This window comes from Mus caroli, unplaced genomic scaffold (assembly GCF_978045245.1).
Source record: "Mus caroli unplaced genomic scaffold, Mus_caroli_1 scaffold_5, whole genome shotgun sequence".
NCBI classification, from domain to species: Eukaryota; Metazoa; Chordata; class Mammalia; order Rodentia; family Muridae; genus Mus; species Mus caroli.
The window spans coordinates 50,161,265-50,183,591 of NW_028227260.1; the positions used below are offsets into that span (position 1 = coordinate 50,161,265).

Consider the following 22,327-nt stretch of genomic DNA (forward strand, 5'->3'; position numbering starts at 1 on the left):
TCCTGTGTAAAGGAAATGCAGGGATAAAGATTGGAGCAGAGACTGAAGGAAAGACCATCCCAGAGACTGCCCCACCTGGGGATCCATCAAACCCAAACATTATTGCAGATGCCAATAAGTGCTTGCTGACAGGAGCCTGATATGGATATCTTCTGAGAGGCTCTGCCAAAGACTTACTGATACAGATGAGGATGCTTGCAGCCAACCAACGTACTGAACAGGGCTGCATTTGAGGAGTTAGGGGAATAACTGAAGGGGCCAAAGGGATTTGCAATTCCATAGGGAGAAAAACAGTACCAACCAATCAGAACCCCCAGAGCTCCCATAGACTAAACCACCAACCCATAGCTCCAGCTGCATGCATATGTATCAGAGGATGGCCTTCTCTAGCACCAAAGGGAGAGGAGGCCTTTGATTTTGTGAGGGCTTGATGGACCAGCATAGGGGAATATTAGGGAGGTGAGGAAGGTGTGTGTGTGTGAGCACCCTCTTGGAGGCAGGGGGAAGAGGATGGAATGGGTTTTTTTGGAAAGGAAATCTAGAAGGGGGATAACATTTAAAATGTAAGTAAACAAACTAAGCAATTAATTTTTTAAAAGAAACGTAAATAAATAAAATGATTAATAAAAATAACTTATATTACATTATCTATAATTAATGTACTCACCGCCCAGTTTGGGAGGCTGAAAATGTCAAGGTCAAGGGAATAGAAGATACAGGGTTTACTGAAAGCTTACTCTCTTTCATACTTATTATCCTTTGACAGTAAAAATGAATTTATCTGTTAAAATATAATTATATTTTTATTAATACTATAAGTCATTCCATGTAAAGAAATATGTAGCAATGGATCAATGGTTGAAAATTCTTTTTACATATTCAATGATATTTTTGTGTTGTTTGTATACTTGGTTTAAATTAAAATTATACTTACATATATAACAGAGAAATTATTTTTTTCCTTTTTTTAATTTTTAATATTTTTATTACATATTTTCCTCAATTACATTTCCAATGCTATCCCAAAAGTCCCCCATAGCGCCCCCCAATTCCCTACACACCCATTCCCATTCTTTTGGCCCTGGCATTCCCCTATATTGGGGCATATAAAGTTTGTAAGTCCAATGGGCCTCTCTTTCCATTGATGGCCGACTAGGTCATCTTTCGATACATATGCAGCTAGAGACAAGAGCTCCGGGGTTCTGCTTAGTACATCATGTTGTTCCAACAATAGGGTTGCAGATCCCTTTAGCTCCTTGGGTACTTTCTCTAGCTTCTCCATTGGGAGCCCTGTGATACATCCAATAGCTGACTGTGAACATCCACTCCTGTGTTTGCTAGGCCCCGGCATCGTCTCACAAGAGACAGCTATATTTGGGTCCTTTCAGCAAAATCTTGCTAGTGTATGCAATGGTGTCAGCGTTTAGAAGCTGATTATGGGATGGATCCCTGGATACGGCAGTCTCTAAATGGTCCATTCTTTCATCACAGCTACGAACTTTGTCTCTGTAACTCCTTCCCTGGGTGTTTTGTTCCCAATTCTAAGAAGGTGCACAGTGTCCACACTTTGGTCTTCATTCTTCTTGAGTTTCATGCGTTTAGCAAATTGTATCTTATATCTTGGGTATCCTAAGTTTTGGGCTAATATCCACTTATCAGTGAATACATATTGTGTGAGTTTTTTTGTGATTGTGTTACTTCACTCAAGATGATGCCCTCCAGGTCCATCCATTTGGCTAGGAATTTCATAAATTCATTCTTTTTAATAGCTGAGTAATACTCCATTGTGTAAATGTACCATAATTTCTGTATCCATTCCTCTGTTGAGGGACATCTGGGTTCTTTCCAGCTTCTGGCTATTATAAATAGGGCTGCTATGAACATAGTGGAGCATGTGTCCTTCTTACCGGTTGGGACATCTTCTGGATATATGCCCAGGAGAGGTATTGCTGGATCCTCCAGTAGTACTATGTCCAATTTTCTGAGGAACCGCCAGACTGATTTCCAGAGTGGTTGTACAAGCTTGCAATCCCACCAACAATGGAGAAGTGTTCCTCTTTCTCCACATCCTCGCCAGCATCTGCTGTCACCTGAATTTTTGATCTTAGCCATTCTGACTGGTGTGAGGTGGAATCTCAGGGTTGTTTTGATTTGCATTTCCCTGATGATTAAGGATGTTGAACATTTTTTCAGGTGCTTCTCTGCCATTCGGTATTCCTCAGGTGAGAATTCTTTGTTCAGTTCTGAGCCCCATTTTTTAATGGGGTTATTTGACTTTCTGGAGTCCACCTTCTTGAGTTCTTTATATATATTGGATATTAGTCCCTTATCTGATTTAGAATAGGTGAAGATCCTTTCCCAATCTGTTGGTGTTTTTTTGTCTTATTGATGGTGTCTTTAGCCTTGCAGAAGCTTTGTAGTTTCATGAGGTCCCACTTGTCAATTCTCGATCTTACAGCACAAGCCATTACTGTTCTATTCAGGAATTTTTCTCCTGTGCCCATATCTTCAAGGCTTTCCCCCACGTTCTCCTCTATAATTTTCAGTGTCTCTGGTTTTATGTGAAGTTCCTTGATCCACTTAGACTTGACCTTAGTACAAGGAGATAGGAATGGATCGATTCGCATTCTTCTACATGTTAACAACCAGTTGTGCCAGCACCATTTGTTGAAAATGCTGTCTATATAGAAAGCATTATATGTTACTATTTTGGGCATTTTATCTTTTTTGGGGGGGGGGGTTGATATAGGGTTTCTCTGTGTAGCCCTGGCTGTCTGGGAACTCACTCTGTAGACCAGGCTGGCCTCGATCTCAGAAATTCACCTGCCTCTGCCTCCCAAGTGCTTGGATCAAAGGCGTGTGCCATCACACCAGACTGGGCATTTTATCTTAATGACTGTAAATCAAAAGTAATCTTGAATAATGGATAATATTTTAAACTACTATTTAGCTTTTAAGATTTGTCCTCTTATATAGAAGACCCAAGTTAATCGGTTTTACTTTGCTCTCATAACAGGAAAAAAGACAGAAATCAACAACAATTCCAATATAAATTTAAAAAAAAATATTGCTAAAAATGTAGATATAACTCACATCTGTAATCCCAGCATTTCAGAAGCTGAAGACAGAATATTGCCTTTATAGTATACCATGATGCATTTTTTAAAAAAAGTATATTGGTGAATTTCAGTCGCACTGTTTTATTCACCAGTAAGAGAAATTGGTGTAGAATATATTTTACTATAGTCACTTAATCAACAGAATATGAAGACCATATTAATCAGTGGTATAAGTTGTCATTTGAAGTTTCTTTGATAGTATATAGACTTTATTCAAATGTATAGTTTAGCAAATAAAATGACAGGAAATCTAATACTTTGCTTTGAAAGAATTAATGTTTTTATTGTTTGAAAAAATGAGAAGTACAAAGCTTAAATATGTAAAGAAAGCCTAAAGCAAAGCAAGACACTAGGGATCTCAATAGTAAGTCTTTGATAGTTATATGTATAATAAAAGATGATCCATGACAAAACCAAATTTGCACAATATCTTTCTACAAATCCAGCCTTAAAAAGGAAAATAGAAGGAAAACTCCAATACAAGGAGGAAATTACACCCTTTTATAAAAAGAAAGTATTCTTCTTTCAAGAAACCCAAAAGAAGATAGCTACACAAATATAATTACACCTCTAACAACAAAAAATAACAGGAAGTAACAATCACTTTCCCCTAATATCTCTTAACATTACTGGACTCAGTTCCCCAATAAAAAAGACATAGACTAACAGACTGAATGTGTAAACAGAACCCAGCATTTTGCTGCATACAGGAAAGGCAACTTAGTGACAAGGACTGACACTACCTCAGAATAAAAGGTTGCAAAATATTTTGCCACGCAAATGGTCCCAAAAAACAAGCTGGAGTATCCATTCTAATATCAAATAAAATCGACTTTCACATAGATGTTATCAAAAAAAGATAAGGAAGGACACTTTATACTAGTCAATGAAGAAAAGCAACCAAGAAAAACTCTTAATTCTGAACATCAATGTTCCAAAAGCAAGGACGGCCACATTCATAGAAGAAATTTTATGAAAGCCCAGAGCACACATTGAACCTCACACAATAATAGTGGGATACTCAACACTCCAAACTAAGCCATGGACAGATCATGGAAACCAAAACTAAACAAAGACACAGAGGAACTAACAGAAGCAAACCAAATGTATTTAAAAGATATCTATAGAACAGTATATCCTAAAACAAAAAAATATAGCTTCTTCTCTGTACGTTCTCCAAAACTGACCATATAGTTGGTTACAAAACAGGCCTCAACAGATACAAGAATATTGAAATAATCCCATTTATAATATCAGGTCACCAGAGACTAAGCCTGGTCTTCAACAACAAAAAAATAGGAGAAAGCCCACACACATGTACAAACTGAACAATTCTCTAGTCAATGATAACTTGGTCAAGGAAGAAATAAAGAAAGACATTAAAGTCTTTTTAGAATATAATGAAAATTAAGACACATAACACCAAAACTTATAGAACACAATGAAAACAGTGTTAAGAAGAAAACTCATACCTCTAAGTGCCTCCAAAAAGAAACTGGAGAAATCATACAAATGCAGCTTATGAGCACACCTAAAAGATCTAGAACAAAAAGAGACAAATATACCCAAGAGGGCTAGACAGGAGAAAATAATCAAAGTCAGGGTTGAAATTATCCAAGTAGATACAAAAAGAAATATAGAAAGAATTAACAAAACCAGGAATTTGTTCATTGAGAAAATCAACAAGATAGATAAACCATTAGCCAGACTAACCAGAGGACATAGAGACAAAAACCAAATAAAGTAAGAACTCAAAAGGGATACATAAGAACAGAAACTGAGGAAATTAAAAAAATCAGCAGATACTACTACAAAAGCCTATACTCACCAAAACTGGAAAATCTGGATGAAATGGAAATTTTCCTAGGTAGATACCTTGTACCAGATTTAAATCAGGAACAGGTAAAGCATCTAAATAATTCTATTACCCCTAAAAAATAGAAGCAGTCATTAAAAGACTCCCAACCAAAAAAAAAAAAAAAAAAAAAAAAAGCCCAGGACCAGATGATTTTAGGGCAGAATTCTGTCAAAGAAGACCTAATACCAATTCTCTTCAAACTATTCCACAGAATAGAAACATAACGATTTGTTCTAGGAAGCCACAATTATGCTTATACCTAAACCACACAAAGACCCAATAAAGAAGAGAACTTCTGACCAATTTACCTTAAGAATATTAATGCAAAAAATCTCTTAAACCGAATCCAATGATGCATCACAACAATCTCCCATTATGTCCTAGTAGGGTTCATCCCAAGAATGCAGAGATGGTTGAATATAGGGAATACATCAACATAATGCACTATATAAACAAACTCAAAGAAAAAAAAAAAACATGACCTTCTCATTAGATTCAGAGAAAGCATTTGACAAAATTCAATACTCCTTCATATTAAAAGTCTTGTAAAGTTCAGAAATTCAAGGACCATACCTAAACATAGTAAAAACAAAATACAGCAAACAATTATCCAAATACATGGAAAGAAACTTGAAACAATCCCACTAAAATCAGGGACTAGACAAGGCTGACCACTCTCTCCCTATGTGTACATTACATAGTGCTAAAAGGACTAGCCAGAGCAGATAAACAACATAAGAAGGTAAAAGTGATACATTTAGAAAGAAAGAAGCCAAAATATCACCATTTGAAGATGATATGACAGTATACTTAAATGACCACAAAAATTCTACCAGAGAATTCCTAAATCTGATAAATAACTTAAGCAACATGGCTGGATAAAACTTAACTCAAACCAATCAGTAGCTTTCCTCTACTCAAACGATAAACAGGATGAGAAAGAAATTAGGGAAATGACACCTTTCACAACAGTCACAAATAATGTAAAATACATTGATGTGACTCAAGACAAGCAAGTGAAAGATCTGTATGACAAGAACTTCAAGTCTCTGAAGAACAATAACAAAGATCTCAGAAGATGGAAAGATCTCCCACACTTAAGATTTGGCAAGTCTGTACAGGTGAGAGTGTGGACTACAGAAGCTAACAGCTTCTGGGACAGGCAGAAGAGACACAGCTTCTGAGGCAGACACCATTTCAGGCTCCAGACATCAGGACACCTTCCCTGCCAGAGGTGAAGTGTCTGCCCCACCTAGGAGAGCTTTGCCAGAGCACCTGGGGGAGCCATCTCGGTTCCCAGATCCCTCCAAGACTAGTCTGCACAGGTGAAAGTGTGGACTACAAAAGCTAACAGCTTCTGGGACAGGCAGAAGCCACAAAGCTTGTGAGGCAAACCCTATTTCAGGCTCCAGAGATCCGGGCACCTTCCCTGACAGAGGAGAGGTGACTGCCCCGCATGGGATGGCATTGCTGGAGCACCTGGGGGAGCCATCTTGGTTCCCGGATCCCTCTGAGACTAGTCTGCACAGGTGAGAGTGTGGACTACAGAAGGTAACAGCTTCTGAGACAGGCCCTGTTTCTGGCCTTCATCTTCTGCCAGGAGGCAGGTCCAAATGCCAGATATCTGTGCATCCTCGCTGCAAGAGGAAACCTTGCCTGCAGAGAGTGCTCTGAACACTGAAACTCAGGAGAGAGTTAGTCTCCCAGATCTGCTGATAGAGGCTAACAGACTCACAAGAGGAAGAAGCTCTAACCAGAGACAACTATAACAACTAACTACAGAGATTACCAGATGGCAAAAGGCAAACGTAAGAATCTTTCTAAGAGAAACCAAGATCACTCACCATCATCAGAACGCAGCACTCCCATCTCAACCAGTCCTGGGCACCCCAACACACCCAGAAAGCTAGACCAAGATTTAAAAGCTTATCTCATGATGATGGTAGAGGACATCAAGAAGGACTTTAATAACTCACTTAAATACAGGAGAACACTGCTAAAGAGTTACAAGACCTTAAAGAAAAACAGGGAAACACACACACACAAACACACACACAAAACAAAACAAAACAAAACAAACAAAAAAAAGAAACAGGAAGAAGTACTTAAAGAAAAACAGGAAAACACATCGAAATAGGTGATGGAAATGAACAAAACCATACTAGACCTAAAAAGGGAAGTAGACACAATAAAGAAAACCCAAAGTGAGGCAACGCTGGAGATAGAAACCCTAGGAAAGAAAAATGGAACCTAGGTGCGAGCATCAGCAAAAGAATACAAGAGATGGAAGAGAGAATCTCAAGTGCAGAAGATTCCATAGAGACCATCAGCACAACAATCAAAGAAAATGCAAAAGGCAAAAAGATCCTAACTCAAAACATCCAGGAAATCCAGGACACAATGAGAAGACCAATCCTATGGATAATAGGAGTAGATGAGAATGAAGATTTTCAACTGAAAGGGCCAGCAAATATCTTCAACAAAATAATAGAAGAAAATTTCCCAATCCTAAAGAAAGAGATGCCCATGAACATACAAGAAGCCTACAGAAATCCACATAGACTGGACCAGAAAGAAATTCCTCCTGACACATAATAATCAGAACAACAAATGCTCTAAATAAAGATAGAATATTAAAAGCAATAAGGCAAAAAGTCAAGTAACATATAAAGGCAGGCCTATCAGAATTACCTCAGACTTTTCACCAGAGACTATGAAAGCCAGAAGATCCTGGACAGATGTTATACAGATATTAAGAGAACAAAAGTGCCAGACCAGGCTACTATACCCAGCCAAACTTTCAATTACCATAGATGGAGAAACCAAAGTGTTCCACAACAAAACCAAATTCACACATTAACTTTCCACGAATACAGCCCTTCAAAGGATATTAACAGAAAAAAAAAATACAAGGATGGAAACCACGCCCTAAATAAAGCAAGAAAGTAATCCTTCAACAAACCTAACAGAAGACAGAGCCACAAGAACAGAATGCCAACTCTAACAACAAAAACAATAGGAACCAACAAGTACTATTCCTTAATATCTCTTAATATCAATGGACTCAATTCCCCAATAAAAAGACATAGACTAAGATACTGGCTACACAAACAGGACCCAACATTTTGCTGCTTATAGGAAACCCATCTCAGGGAAAAAGAAAGACACTACCTCATAATGAAAGGCTGGAAAACAATTTTCCAAGCAAATGGTATGAAGAAACAAGCTGGAGTAGCCATTCTAATATCGAATAAAATCGACTTCCAACCCAAAGTTATCAAGAAAAGACAAGGACACTTCATATACATCAAATGTAAAATCCTCCAAGAGGAACTCTAAATTCTGAATACCTATGGTCCAAATGCAAGGGAACCCACATTCATTAAAGAATCTTTAGTAAAGCTCAAAGAACACATTGCTCCTCACGCAATAATAGTGGGAGACTTCAACACACCACTTTCATGAATGGACAGATGCTGGAAACAGACACTAAAGAAGAACACAGTGAAACTAAGAGAAGCTATGAAACAAATGGATTTGACAGATATCTACAGAACATTTTATCCTAAAACAAAAGGATATACCTTCTTCTCAGCACCTCATGGTACCTTCTCCAAAATCGACTGTATAATTGGTCACAAAACAGGCCTCAAAAGATACAAAAATAGCTCTTCCGGTCAGAAAAGCACCGGGGCAGCTGGGGCGCAGGGTCGGCTGACACTCGCCAGCAACCCACAACACCCGCCACAGGATCTTAAGACTTCTGGAGAGTGGAACACAGCTTCTGCTCCAATCCAATTGCGCGCGGGACCTGAGACTGCATTAGTTAGGGAAGCAGAAACTGGCCTGAGTAGGGCCACAGGCCTCATCCGGCCGGATCAGCGCCGGGGTAGCTGGAGCGCAGGGTTGCCTGACACCTGCCAGCTACCCACGACCCCCGCCACAGGATTTTGGGACTGCTGGTGAGTGGAACACAGCTTCTGCTCCAGTCCAATCACGCGGGACCTGAGACTGCTCTGGTTGGGGAGAGAGAAATCCAGCCTACATAGGGCCACAAGCCTCTTCCGATCAGAAAAGCACCGGGGCAGCTGGGGCGCAGGGTCGGCTGACACTCGCCAGCTACCCACAACACCCACCACAAGATCTTAAGACTTCTGGTGAGTGGAACACAGCTTCTACTCCAATCCAATTGCACGCGGGACCAGAGACTGCATTAGTTAGGGAAGCAGAAAACCGGCCTGAGTAGGACCACAGGCCTCTTCCGGCTGGACCAGCACCGGGGTACCATCAGTTACCCACGACCCCCGCCGCAGGATTTTGAGACTGCTGGTGAGTGGAACACAGCTTCTGCTCCAATCTTTAAACAGTGACAACGATAACAACTAACCCCAGAGATTTCCAGATGGCGAAAGGTAAACGTAATAATCTTACTAACAGAAACCAAGACCACTCACCATCATCAGAACCCAGCACCCCCACTTCGCCCAGTCATGGGCACCCCAACACACCGGAAAAGCTAGACACGGATCTAAAAGCATATCTCCTGATGATGGTAGAGGAGTTCAAGAAGGACTTTAATACCACACTTAAAGAAATACAGGAGAACAATGCTAAACAGGCAGAAGACACTAAAGAGGAAGCAAAAAAATCCCTTAAAGAATTGCAGGAGAACACTGCTAAAGAGTTACAAATCCTTAAAGAAAAACAGGATAACATAATCAAACAGGTAGAGGTCCTTACAGAAAAGCAGGAAAACACATCCAAACAGATGATGGAAATGAACAAAACCATACTAGACCTAAAAAGGGAAGTAGACACAATAAAGAAAACCAAAAATGAGGCAACACTGGAGATAGAAACCCTAGGAAAGAAATCAGGAACCATAGATACGAGCATCAGCAACAGAATACAAGAGATGGAAGAGAGAATCTCAGGTGCAGAAGATTCCATAGAGAACATCAGCACAACAATCAAGGAAAATGTAAAATGCAAAAAGATCCTAACTCAAAACATCCAAGAAATACAGGACACAATGAGAAGACCAAACCTACAGATAATAGGAGTGGATGAGAATGAAGATTTTCAACTCAAAGGACCAGCAAACATCTTCAACAAAATTATAGAAGAAAACTTCCCAAATCTAAAGAAAGAGATGCCCATGAACATACAAGAAGCCTACAGAACTCCAAATAGACTGGACCAGAAAAGAAATACCTCCCGACACATAATAATCAGAACAACAAATGCTCTAAATAAAGATAGAATACTAAAAGCAGTAAGAGAAAAAGGCCAAGTAACATATAAAGGCAAGCCTATCAGAATTACACCAGATTTTTCACCAGAGACTATGAAAGCCAGAAGATCCTGGACGGATGTTATACAGACACTAAAAGAACACAAATTCCAGCCCAGGCTACTATACCCAGCCAAACTCTCAATTAACATAGATGGAGAAACCAAAGTATTCCACGACAAAACCAAATTCACACATTATCTCTCCACGAATCCAGCCCTTCAAAGGATAATAACAGAAAAAAACCAATACAAGGACAGGAACCACGCCTTAGAAACAACAAGAAGGTAATCCCTCAACAAACCTAAAAGAAGACAGCCACAAGAACAAAATGCCAACTTTAACAACAAAAATAACAGGAAACAACAATTACTTTTCATTAATATCTCTTAATATCACTGGACTCAACTCCCCAATAAAAAGACAGGGAAGGACACTTCATACTCATCAAAGGTAAAATCCTCCAAGAGGAACTATCAATCCTGAATATCTATGCTCCAAATACAAAGGCAGTCACATTCATTAAAGAAACTTTAGTAAATCTCAAAGCACACATTGCACCTCATATAATAATAGTGGGAGACTTCAACACACCACTTTCACCAATGGACAGATCATGGAAACAGAAACTAAACAGGGACACAGAGAAACTAAGAGAAATTATGAATCAAATGGAACTGGCAGATATCTACAGAACATTCTATCCTAAAACAAAAGGATATACCTTCTTCTCAGCACCTCATGGTACCTTCTCCAAAATTGACCACATAATTGGTCACAAAACAGGCCTCAACAGATACAAAAATATTGAAATTGTCCCATGCAACCTATCAGATCACCATGGACTAAGGCTGATCTTCAATAACAAAATAAATAATAGAAAGCCAACCTTCACGTGGAAACTGAACAACACTCTTCTCAATGATACCTTGGTCAAGGAAGGAATAAAGAAAGAAATTAAGGACTTTTTAGAGTTCAATGAAAATGAAACCAAAACATACCCAAACTTATGGGACGCAATGAAAGCATTTCTAAGAGGAAAACACATAGCTCTGAGTGCCTCCAAAAGGAAACTAGAGAGAGCACACATTAGCAGCTTGACAACACAACTAAAAGCACTAGAACAAAAGGAAGCAAATTCACCCAAGAGGAGTAGAGGGCAGGAAATAATCAAACTCAGGGGTGAAATCAACCAAGTGGAAACAAGAAAAACTATTCAAAGAATCAACCAATCAAGGAGCTGGTTCTTTGAGAAAATCAACAAGATAGATAAACCCTTAGCCAGACTCACTAGAGGGCACAGGGAAAGCATCCTAATTAACAAAATCAGAAATGAAAAAGGAGACATAACAACAGATCCTGAAGACATCCAAAACACCATCAGATCCTTCTACCAAAGGCTATACTCAACAAAACTGGAGAACCTGGATGAAATGGAGAAGTTCCTAGACAGATACCAGGTACCAAAGTTGAATCAAGATCAGGTTAATGATCTAAACAGCCCTATATCCCCCAAAGAAATAGAAGCAGTCATTAATAGTCTCCCAACTAAAAAAAGCCCAGGACCAGATGGGTTTAGTGCAGAGTTCTATCAGACCTTCAAAGAAGATCTAATCCCAGTTCTTCACAAACTATTCCACAAAATAGAAACAGAAGGTACTCTACCCAACTCATTCTATGAAGCCACAATTACTCTGATACCTAAACCACAAAAAGACCCAACAAAGATAGAAAACTTCAGACCAATATCCCTTATGAATATTGATGCAAAAATCCTCAATAAAGTTCTTGCTAACTGAATCCAAGAACACATCAAAACAATCATCCATCCTGACCAAGTAGGTTTCATCCCAGGGATGCAGGGATGGTTCAATATACTGAAATCCATCAACGTAATCCAGTATATAAACAAACTCAAAGACAAAAACCACATGGTCATCTCGTTAGATGCGGAAAAAGCATTTGACAAGATCCAACACCCATTCATGATAAAAGTCTTGGAAAGATCAGGAATTCAAGGCCCATACCTAAACATGATAAAAGCAATCTCCAGCAAACCAGTAGCCAACATCAAAGTAAATGGTCAGAAGCTTAAAGCAATCCCTCTAAAATCAGGGACTAGACAAGGCTGTCCACTTTCTCCATACCTATTCAACATTGTACTTGAAGTCCTAGCCAGAGCAATTCGACAACAAAAGGAGATCAAAGGGATACAAATTGGAAAAGATGAAGTCAAAATATCACTTTTTGCAGATGATATGATAGTATATATAAGTGACCCTAAAAATTCCACCAGAGAACTCCTAAGCCTGATAAACAGCTTCGGTGAAGTAGCTGGATATAAAATTAACTCAAACAAATCAATGGCCTTTCTCTACACAAAGAATAAACAGGCTGAGAAAGAAATTAGGGAAACAACACCCTTCTCAATAGTCACAAATAATATAAAATATCTTGGCGTGACTCTAACTAAGGAAGTGAAAGATCTGTATAATAAAAACTTCAAGTCTCTGAAGAAAGAAATTCTAGAAGATCTCAGAAGATGGAAAGATCTCCCATGCTCATGGATTGGCAGGATCAACATTGTAAAAATGGCTATCTGGCCAAAAGCAATCTACATATTCAATGCAATCCCCCTCAAAATTCCAACTCAATTCTTCAACGAATTAGAAAGTGCAATCTGCAAATTCATCTGGAATAACAAAAAACCTAGGATAGCAAAAACTCTTCTCAAGGATAAAAGAACCTCTGGTGGAATCACCATGCCGGACCTAAAGCTCTACTACAGAGCAATTGTGATAAAAACTGCATGGTACTGGTATAGTGACAGACAAATAGACCAATGGAATAGAATTGAAGACCCAGAAATGAACCCACACACCTATGGTCACTTGATCTTCGACAAGGGAGCTAAAAACATCCAGTGGAAGAAAGACAGCATTTTCAACAAATGGTGCTGGCACAACTGGTTGTTAACATGTAGAAGAATGCGAATCGATCCATTCCTATCTCCTTGTACTAAGGTCAAGTCTAAGTGGATCAAGGAACTTCACATAAAACCAGAGACACTAAAACTTATAGAGGAGAAAGTGGGGAAAAGCCTTGAAGATATGGGCACAGGGGAAAAATTCCTGAATAGAACAGTAATGGCTTGTGCTGTAAGATCGAGAATTGACAAGTGGGACCTCATGAAACTACAAAGCTTCTGCAAGGCTAAAGACACCATCAATAAGACAAAAAAACCACCAACAGATTGGGAAAGGATCTTCACCTATCCTAAATCAGATAAGGGACTAATATCCAATATATATAAAGAACTCAAGAAGGTGGACTCCAGAAAGTCAAATAACCCCATTAAAAAATGGGGCTCAGAACTGAACAAAGAATTCTCACCTGAGGAATACCGAATGGCAGAGAAACACCTGAAAAAATATTCAACATCCTTAATCATCAGGGAAATGCAAATCAAAACAACCCTGAGATTCCACCTCACACCAATCAGAATAGCTAAGATCAAAAATTCAGGTGACAGCAGATGCTGGCGAGGATGTGGAGAAAGAGGAACACTCCTCCATTGTTGGTGGGATTGCAAGCTTGTACAACCACTCTGGAAATCAGTCTGGCGGTTCCTCAGAAAATTGGACATAGTACTACCGGAGGATCCAGCAATACCTCTCCTGGGCATATATCCAGAAGATGTCCCAACTGGTAAAAAGGACACATGCTCCACTATGTTCATAGCAGCCCTATTTATAATAGCCAGAAGCTGGAAAGAACCCAGATGTCCCTCAACAGAGGAATGGATACAGAAATTATGGTACATTTACACAATGGAGTACTACTCAGCTATTAAAAAGAATGAATTTATGAAATTCCTAGCCAAATGGATGGACCTGGAGGGCATCATCTTGAGTGAAGTAACACAATCACAAAACAACTCACACAATATGTATTCACTGATAAGTGGATATTAGCCCAAACTTAGGATACCCAAGATATAAGATACAATTTGATAAACGCATGAAACTCAAGAAGAATGAAGACCAAAGTGTGGACACTGTGCACCTTCTTAGAATTGGTAACAAAACACCCAGGAAAGGAGTTACAGAGACAAAGTTCGTAGCTGTGATGAAAGGATGGACCATTTAGAGACTGCCGTACCCAGGGATCCATCCCATAATCAACTTCTAAACGCTGACACCATTGCATACACTAGCAAGATTTTGCTGAAAGGACCCAAAGATAGCTGTCTCTTGTGAGAAGATGCTGGGGCCTAGCAAACACAGGAGTGGATGTTCACAGTCAGCTATTGGATGTACCACAGGGCTCCCAATGGAGAAGCTAGAGAAAGTACCCAAGGAGCTAAAGGGATCTGCAACCCTATTGTTGGAACAACATGATGTACTAAGCAGAACCCCGGAGCTCTTGTCTCTAGCTGCATATGTATCGAAAGATGGCCTAGTCGGCCATCAATGGAAAGAGAGGCCCATTGGACTTGCAAACTTTATATGCCCCAATATAGGGGAATGCCAGGGCCAAAAGAATGGGAATGGGTGGGTAGGGAAGTGGGGGGCACTATGGGGGACTTTTTGGATAGCATTGGAAATGTAATTGAGGAAAATATGTAATAAAAATATTAAAAATAAAAAAAAAGATACAAAAATATTGAAATTGTCCCATACATCCTATCAAATCACCAATAATATCATAAATAATAGAAAGCCAAAATTCATGTGGAAACTGAACAACACTATCATCAATGATACGTTGGTTAAGGAAAGAATAAAGAAAGAAATTAAAGACTTTTTAGAGTTTAATGAAAATGAAGCCACAACACACCCAAACTCATGGGCCACAATGAAAGCATTCTTGAGAGGAAAACTCATACCTCTGAGTGCCTCCAAAAAGAAACTAGAGAGAGCACACACTAGTAGCTTGACAACACACCTAAAAGCTCTAGAACAAAAGGAAGCAAATTCACCTAAGAAGAGTAGACAGCAGGAAATAATCAAACTCAGGGGTGAAATCACCAAATGGATACAAGATACACTATTCAAAGAATCAACCAAATGAGGAGCTGGTTGTTTGAGAAAATCAACAAGATAGATAAACCCTTAGCGAGACTCACCAGAGGGCACAGGGACAACATCCTAATTAACAAAATCAGAAATGAGAAGGGAGACATAACAACAGATCCTGAAGAAATCCTAAACACCATCAGATCCTTCTACAAAAGTTTATACTCAACAAAACTGGAAAACCTGGATAACATGGACAAATTTCTAGGCAGATAAAAGGTACCAAAGTTAAATCAGGATCAGGTTAATGATCCAAACAGCCTATATCCCCTATAGAAATCGAAGCAGTCATTAATAGTCTCCCAAACAAAAAAGCCCAGTACCAGATGAGTTTAGTGCAGAGTTCTATCAGACCTTCTAGAAGACCTAATTCCAATTTTCTTCAAACTATTCCACAAAATAGAAACAGAACATACTCTACCCAATTCATTCTATGAATCCACATTTACTCTGATACCTAAACCTCATAAAGACCCAACAAAGAAAGATTCCACCAGAGAACACCTAAACCTGATAAACAGCTTCTATAAAGTAGCTGGATATAAAATTTACTCAAACAAGCCAATGTCCTTTCTCTACACAAAAGATAAACAGAATAAGAAAGAAATTAGGGAAACCACACCCTTCACAATGGTCACAAATAATATAAAATACCTTGGCTTGACTCTAAGGAAGTGAAACATCTGTATGAAAAGAACATCAAGTCTCTGAAGAAAGAAATTAAAGATCTCAGAAGATGGAAAGATCTCCCATGCTCATAGATTGGCACGATCAATATAGTAAAAATGGCTATCTTGCCAAAAGCAATCTACAGATTCATTGCAATACCCATCAAAATTCCAACTTAAATTCTTCAAAGAATTAGAAAAGGCAACCTGAGAATTCATCTGGAATAACAAAAAACCTAGGATAACAAAAACTCTTCTCAATGAAAAAAGAGCCTCTGGTGGAGTCACCATGCCTGACCTAAATTTGTACTACAGAGCAATTGGATATAAAATGCATGGCACTGGTATAGGGACAGACAAGTAGACCAATGGAATAGAATTGAAGATCCAGAAATGAACCCACACACCTATGGTCACTTGATCTTTGACAAGGGAGCTAAAACCATCCAGTGGAAAAAAGACAACATATTCAACAAAGGGTGCTGGCACAACTGGTGGTTATCATGCAGAAAAATGCTAATTCATCCATTCCTATCTCCTTGTACAAAGGTCAAATCTAAGTGGAACACGGAACTCCACATAAAACCAGAGACAGTGAAACTTATAGAGGAGAAAGTAGGGGAAAGCCTCGAAGATATGGGCACAGGGGAAAAATTCCTGAATAGAACAGCAATGGCTTGTGTTGTAAGATCAAGAATCTACAAATGGGACCTCATAAAATTGTAAAGCTTCTGCAAGACAAAAGACACTGTCAATAAGACAAAAAGGCTACCAACAGATTGGGAAAGGATCTGTACCTATTCTAAATCAAATAGGGGATTTATATCTAATATATATGAAGAACTCAAGAAGGTGGACTCCAGAAAATCAAATTAAAAGTGGGGGTCAGAACTAAACAAATAGGATGGCGAGTATGTGGAGAAAGAGGAATACTCCCACATTGTTGTTGGGATTGCAGGCTTGTAAAACCACTCTGGAAATCAGTCTGGCGTTTCCTCAGAAAATTGGACATAGTACTACTCACAGTTAGTTATTGGATGAATCACAGGGCCCCCAATGGAGGAGCTAGAAAAGTACCCAAGGAACTAAAGGGTTCTGCAACCCTATAGGTCGAACAATAATATGAACCAACCAGTACCCCCGGAGCTCTTGTCTCTAGCTGCATATGTATCAGAAGATGGCCTAGTTGGCCATCATTGGAAAGAGAGACCCCTTGGTCTTGCAAACTTTATATGCATCAGTATGGGGGAACGCCAGGGCCAAGAAGTTGGTGTGCGTGGGTAGAGGGAGTGGGGGGGAGAATCTGGGGGACTTTTGGGATAGCATTTGAAATGTAAATGAAGAAAATACCTAATTAAATAAATAAATTAAAAAAAAAAAGAAATGTGAACTTGCCCTTCAGTATTGGTGAAGACTGTAAATATTTCATATATGTTCATTTTCTTTAAATATGCATGAGCATTCAAAAGCAGAATTAGATTTTACAAGCAGGAGCTCCAGGGATAACAGTAATTCCACTGTAATGCTCATTCTTTTTACAATGATATAATGCTAAATAGGGATTTTTCTTCCCTTGATCATCTATATACCACTAATGGAAAACACGTGCAAGTTGCAAGTTCATAACAAATTACAATTATATATATATATATATATATATATATATATATATATATATATATATATATATATTCCTTTATAAAAGTTTCAAAGAACATTTGGCATGCCCATGTCACAAAACTTTTAAATCCTGTCACCAATTTTGTGATAGTAAGAGTATTTCCAAGTATTGTCATTCACTCAACCATAAATCAATGTTATGCTTTCAAATACTTTCAGGTGTTAAAGAAAAGTGGTGAATTCTGATGAAAAGTCTTGAGGTGAGACTCTTTAGTTCATTGACATATACACTTTCATGAAGATGTCATATCCCAATAAAGTACAATATTAAACATTCTACTCATGACACATCTCAGCAAGGTCTGCAGACTAGACATTCTTCACTTGATCTTAGCCAAAAGGCCGAGAAGTGATAGACCAGATATTCTTGCCACTGTTTCTCTGCTTGGCTGCTTTTTCTGGCTTTGCTAGACATGCTTTGGATGCCAGAAGTACATCCTTGCCATCATCGAGTTTCACTGTCTCCTACCCTTTTGGTAGAAGCCTGGCTTTAGAATTCTGTGGGTTATCATCACCATTATCCTCACAGAATTTTGATCATTTTAGCACTGTCAACCTCTGGCTGCTGCAGGCTATTCTCAGTAGTGTAGGTCTCTGGAAGTGGTGCATAGTTTGAATTCCTGTCCTTACTCTGTGCCTCTCCTAGTTAATCTGTTTGTTGTGCAGATTGTAGAGAAGGTTTAGCCAGCCACACCTGTGGAACAGCTCATCCAGGCAGCCATTTCTTTCTCTGATTCTGCAGCCTGTCAAAGATTCCTACACATCAGCCTTGCCACTCATATCTTAAAGCCAGCTGTTCTCTTCCCATAAGCTGTGAAATAGCTCAAGAAGTCCTTTTATTCTGATGCCATGATCCCTGACACTTAGACTCATTTTATTATTCTTTCCTTTTTTGGTTTTTAATCAAATGAAGCAAAATAGCGAAGGCATGATTCTGAGGGTATATTTTCTTTTTTTTTGTTTATATATATATATATATATATATATATATATTTATATATATATTTATATATATATATATTTATATTTATATATATATATATATATATATAAACCCAGAAAAAAAACTTATTTACAAAGTTTATACAAGTATACACATCCAATTTTCTACGGGTCACGCTTTGCCACAGAGGAAAGAGGATCAAGGCTCCCTCCGACAAGTCTTTACAGCGAGTGCCTTCCTGCTCATGGACGCGTGTGAGCCAGCGTAGTGTTCTGCTGTAGAGCACAGAGGCTTATCATCTGGCTCTTGCAGTGAGAGGCTGCTCTTTTCTTTGGGAGCGACGATGGTGCGTCTACTCAGCCCGGAAGAAAATTTTACTTGGTATTGTTTTTTTAAATACATGTATGTACAGTGTGGATGGACTGCAGTTGTGAATCAACTCCTCCATATAAAGAAAAGGAAAATGGCGCTACCATCACTAGTCTACCTTCTGGCCCTGGGCGTGAGTACTGGTAGAACAGGAAGTGAGACTTCAACTTGAAACCAAAATGAAGAGGCAAAGAAATAAAAAAGAAAATAGAACATGACTCTGTTGATTCCTTGGGCTGTGTGTAAAGATTATATTCTTAATGGTCTTGTAGCATAAGGCACTTCGCACAAATAAGTAATAAGCTCTTCAGGCTTAAAAACGGATGAATAATCAGGGAGAAGTTGAAATGCAGTAGAGTCAGCTAGTGGAGAACTTTAGACAGGTGCACGTGTTCACCCAAATTCTCTTTTTTTAGGGTTTCTCCCCTTCTTTTCTTTTCCTCCTTCCTTGTCCCCTTCCCCCAGAAAACATCTTTAAAAACCAACAGTTAGTGCAACGAATGTTCAGTCAGCACACAGTGCAAACAAGTGGAACAAAAAAGGTCTATGTCTTCTTTTCAGTTTTTCTTCACCAGTTTAAAAAAAAGAAAAATGTCTGAGCTCTTATATAACTCTTCATAGTTCCAAAATAAAGATGAAAAAACCCACAAAGAGAAGAGCACCCCCCCAAAATGTTGTGTCACAGATCCAAAGAGCCTTCTGTAGTTTGTCAAAGCGTGCTTGTTACGGTTTCTCGTCTTCTGCAGGCTCACTGTGGTATTCTGCCACATACAGGCTCTTATCAATGTTGCTTGGGATGGGTTTGATCGCTGTCCCCACCTGCTCCTCAATACTCTTCAGGTTGAAGCGATCATCATATGTGATCAAGTTGATGGCTAAGCCAAGATGACCAAAGCGACCTGATCTTCCAATACGATGAAGATAGGTCTCTGCCAGCTTTGGGAAGTCAAAGTTTATTACCACATTCACAGCTTGTATATCAATACCTCGGGTAAACAGATCAGTGCAAACAAGATTGCGGCATAAGCCATTTCGGAAATCATGAAAGACACGATTTCGATGTTCCTGCCTCATTTTAGCATGGATATAAAAGCAAGAGTAGCCCAGCTGAGAAATCTTCTTGGCGAGTAGCTCGACTCTCTGGGAGGAGTTGCAGAAAATGATGGATTGGTTTATCTGAAGCCTGAAGAAAAGTGTATTGAGGCAGTGCACTTTTTGGCGCTCCGTTACATATGCGTAGTACTGAGTTACTCCTTTCAGAGTTAGTTCCTCCATCAGGTTTATCTCGTAGGTTTTTTGCAGATGGGAATTCATAAACTTTTGTACACTAAGAGGGAAAGTAGCGGAATATAGTAAAATCTGCCTATTCTTAGGTAGTGTGAGAATAATATCCTCCATTATCTGCACAAAATCCTGTGACAACAATTTATCTGCCTCATCCAGCACTATCATCTGCACGTGATCAACCTTTGCTACGCCTTTCTTGATGAGATCCAGGATCCTGCCAGGGGTAGCAATCACCACATGCACTGTATCATCAAGCCTCATTATGTCATCCCGTAAATTGGTTCCTCCGGTGGTTGCCATCACTTTGGCCCCTCCCATGTGTTTGCTGACCTGGATGCAAATCTGACTGACCTGTAGAGCAAGTTCTCTAGTGGGAACAATCACCATTGCTTGAATATTGTCCTTCTTCAGGTCCAGCCGTTCAAGTAAGGGGATGAGGTAGGCACCGCTTTTGCCTGTTCCATTTTTTGCTCTAGCTAAGATATCCCTACCAGATAAAGCAATGGGAATGCTCTCCTCCTGGATAGGAGATGGTTTTTCCCAGCCCATTTCAAAAATTCCCATTAGCAACTCTCGTTTCAAACAGTAATCTTCAAACTCATTTCCTTTTGTGGAGGTCACATCCGAAGTTTTGATTCGTAGATCCTTTGGAGGGAGTTTTAATGTCTTTTTCCAGTCATCACCAGGTTTAATAGTGGCGGCCATGCTCTGGGCTTGCTGTGGAGTGCCGTTATTGATTGTGCTGGTGTTCTTCAACTGGTTCATCTGTGGCTGTGGCTGTGTGCCCCCTCCTCCAGGGCCAGCACTGGCCTTCACAGGGCCCCTCAAATGGCCGTTCTGACTGGACAGACCCATGATAACAGGGTTCTCTGTTCTGGCCGTGCTCATGCTTTGTTAGCTGCACAGGTGTCTCTTTCAAACTTCAAACTTTTCAAAGTCAGTAGAGAAACTGTAATAACAGTTTATGAGGCTCTCCAAAATGAAGAGATAAATAAGTCCTGCTCAATAATCTGAGTCCTTTATTGCAGTTCAGGCAAGCACCTGTAAGTCTCTCAACGGTGAGCAGCAGTAGTTAACTTGCTTTCATGCACCGAATCAACTTTTTATTTTTTTTAAAGCCTTCTAACAAGCTTGAATTATATCTGAATTCACTCACTTCAATCCCACGCCTCGCGGCTCAGGCCCGAGTCCTACCACCGAGGCCACTCCCGCTCCGCACCCTCGGTCCTTTATTGTTGACTCCGGGTATATTTTCTTTTCTTTTTTTTTTTTTTTTTTTTTTTTTTGTTTGTTTTTTCGAGACAGGGTTTCTCTGTATAGCCCTGGCTGTCCTGGAACTCACTTTGTAGACCAGGCTGGCCTCGAACTCAGAAATCCGCCTGCCTCTGCCTCCCGAGTGCTGCTGGGACTTTTCAATGATAAATTCAAGATTAAAAACACAGCAATATAAAAATATATTGATGAAAATAGGGACACAAAATACTTGGAGAAGAAAAGTTTAAACATGTCTGGGTATAGGAATATTGAAGAAAGCAGAGGTAAAGAAAAATCTTTTTAAAAAAGTTGTTTGAAAATTGATATGGAAACATACTACATCAAAACCCACTTTAAAAATATGCAGCAGATGTGCAGTTCAGATTTCATGTGGGTCCTAAACACCTAGAGTGAGGACAATCCCTAAAGCTGTTGCCTATCTGTGAAATACATTTCCAGAATTGAACTGCCTTGTCTGATTTAATAGGTGAGAATGTGATTAACTCCCAAGAGACTTATTTGCCAGGGTGGGGGAATGCTCAAGGGAGGCCTGCACCCTTTCAGAGGAGAAGGGGATGGGGAAAGGGATTGTGTCAAGGGGGACTGAGAGAGAGAGCAGTGATCAGGGTGAAAAGTGAATATGAATATTTATATATATACATATACACATATATATATATTGTATATACACATATGTATATACACATATGTATATACATATATATGTGTATGTATATATAATTGGATGCAAAGTAGAATTGTTGTAATATAAACTGGA

At 39.2% G+C, this 22,327-nt stretch overlaps 1 non-coding gene and 1 pseudogene across 1 annotated transcript; both read right to left on the bottom strand.

Moving 5' to 3' along the window:
• Positions 1-17,866: 17,866 nt before the first annotated feature.
• LOC147004593 (U2 spliceosomal RNA) lies at positions 17,867-18,050 on the bottom strand. The gene has a single exon (XR_015047209.1). It is a non-coding gene; the product is annotated as a U2 spliceosomal RNA (small nuclear RNA).
• A 706-nt stretch (positions 18,051-18,756) lies between these two features.
• LOC147004594 (putative ATP-dependent RNA helicase DDX6 pseudogene) lies at positions 18,757-21,514 on the bottom strand (annotated as a pseudogene).
• Positions 21,515-22,327: the final 813 nt, after the last annotated feature.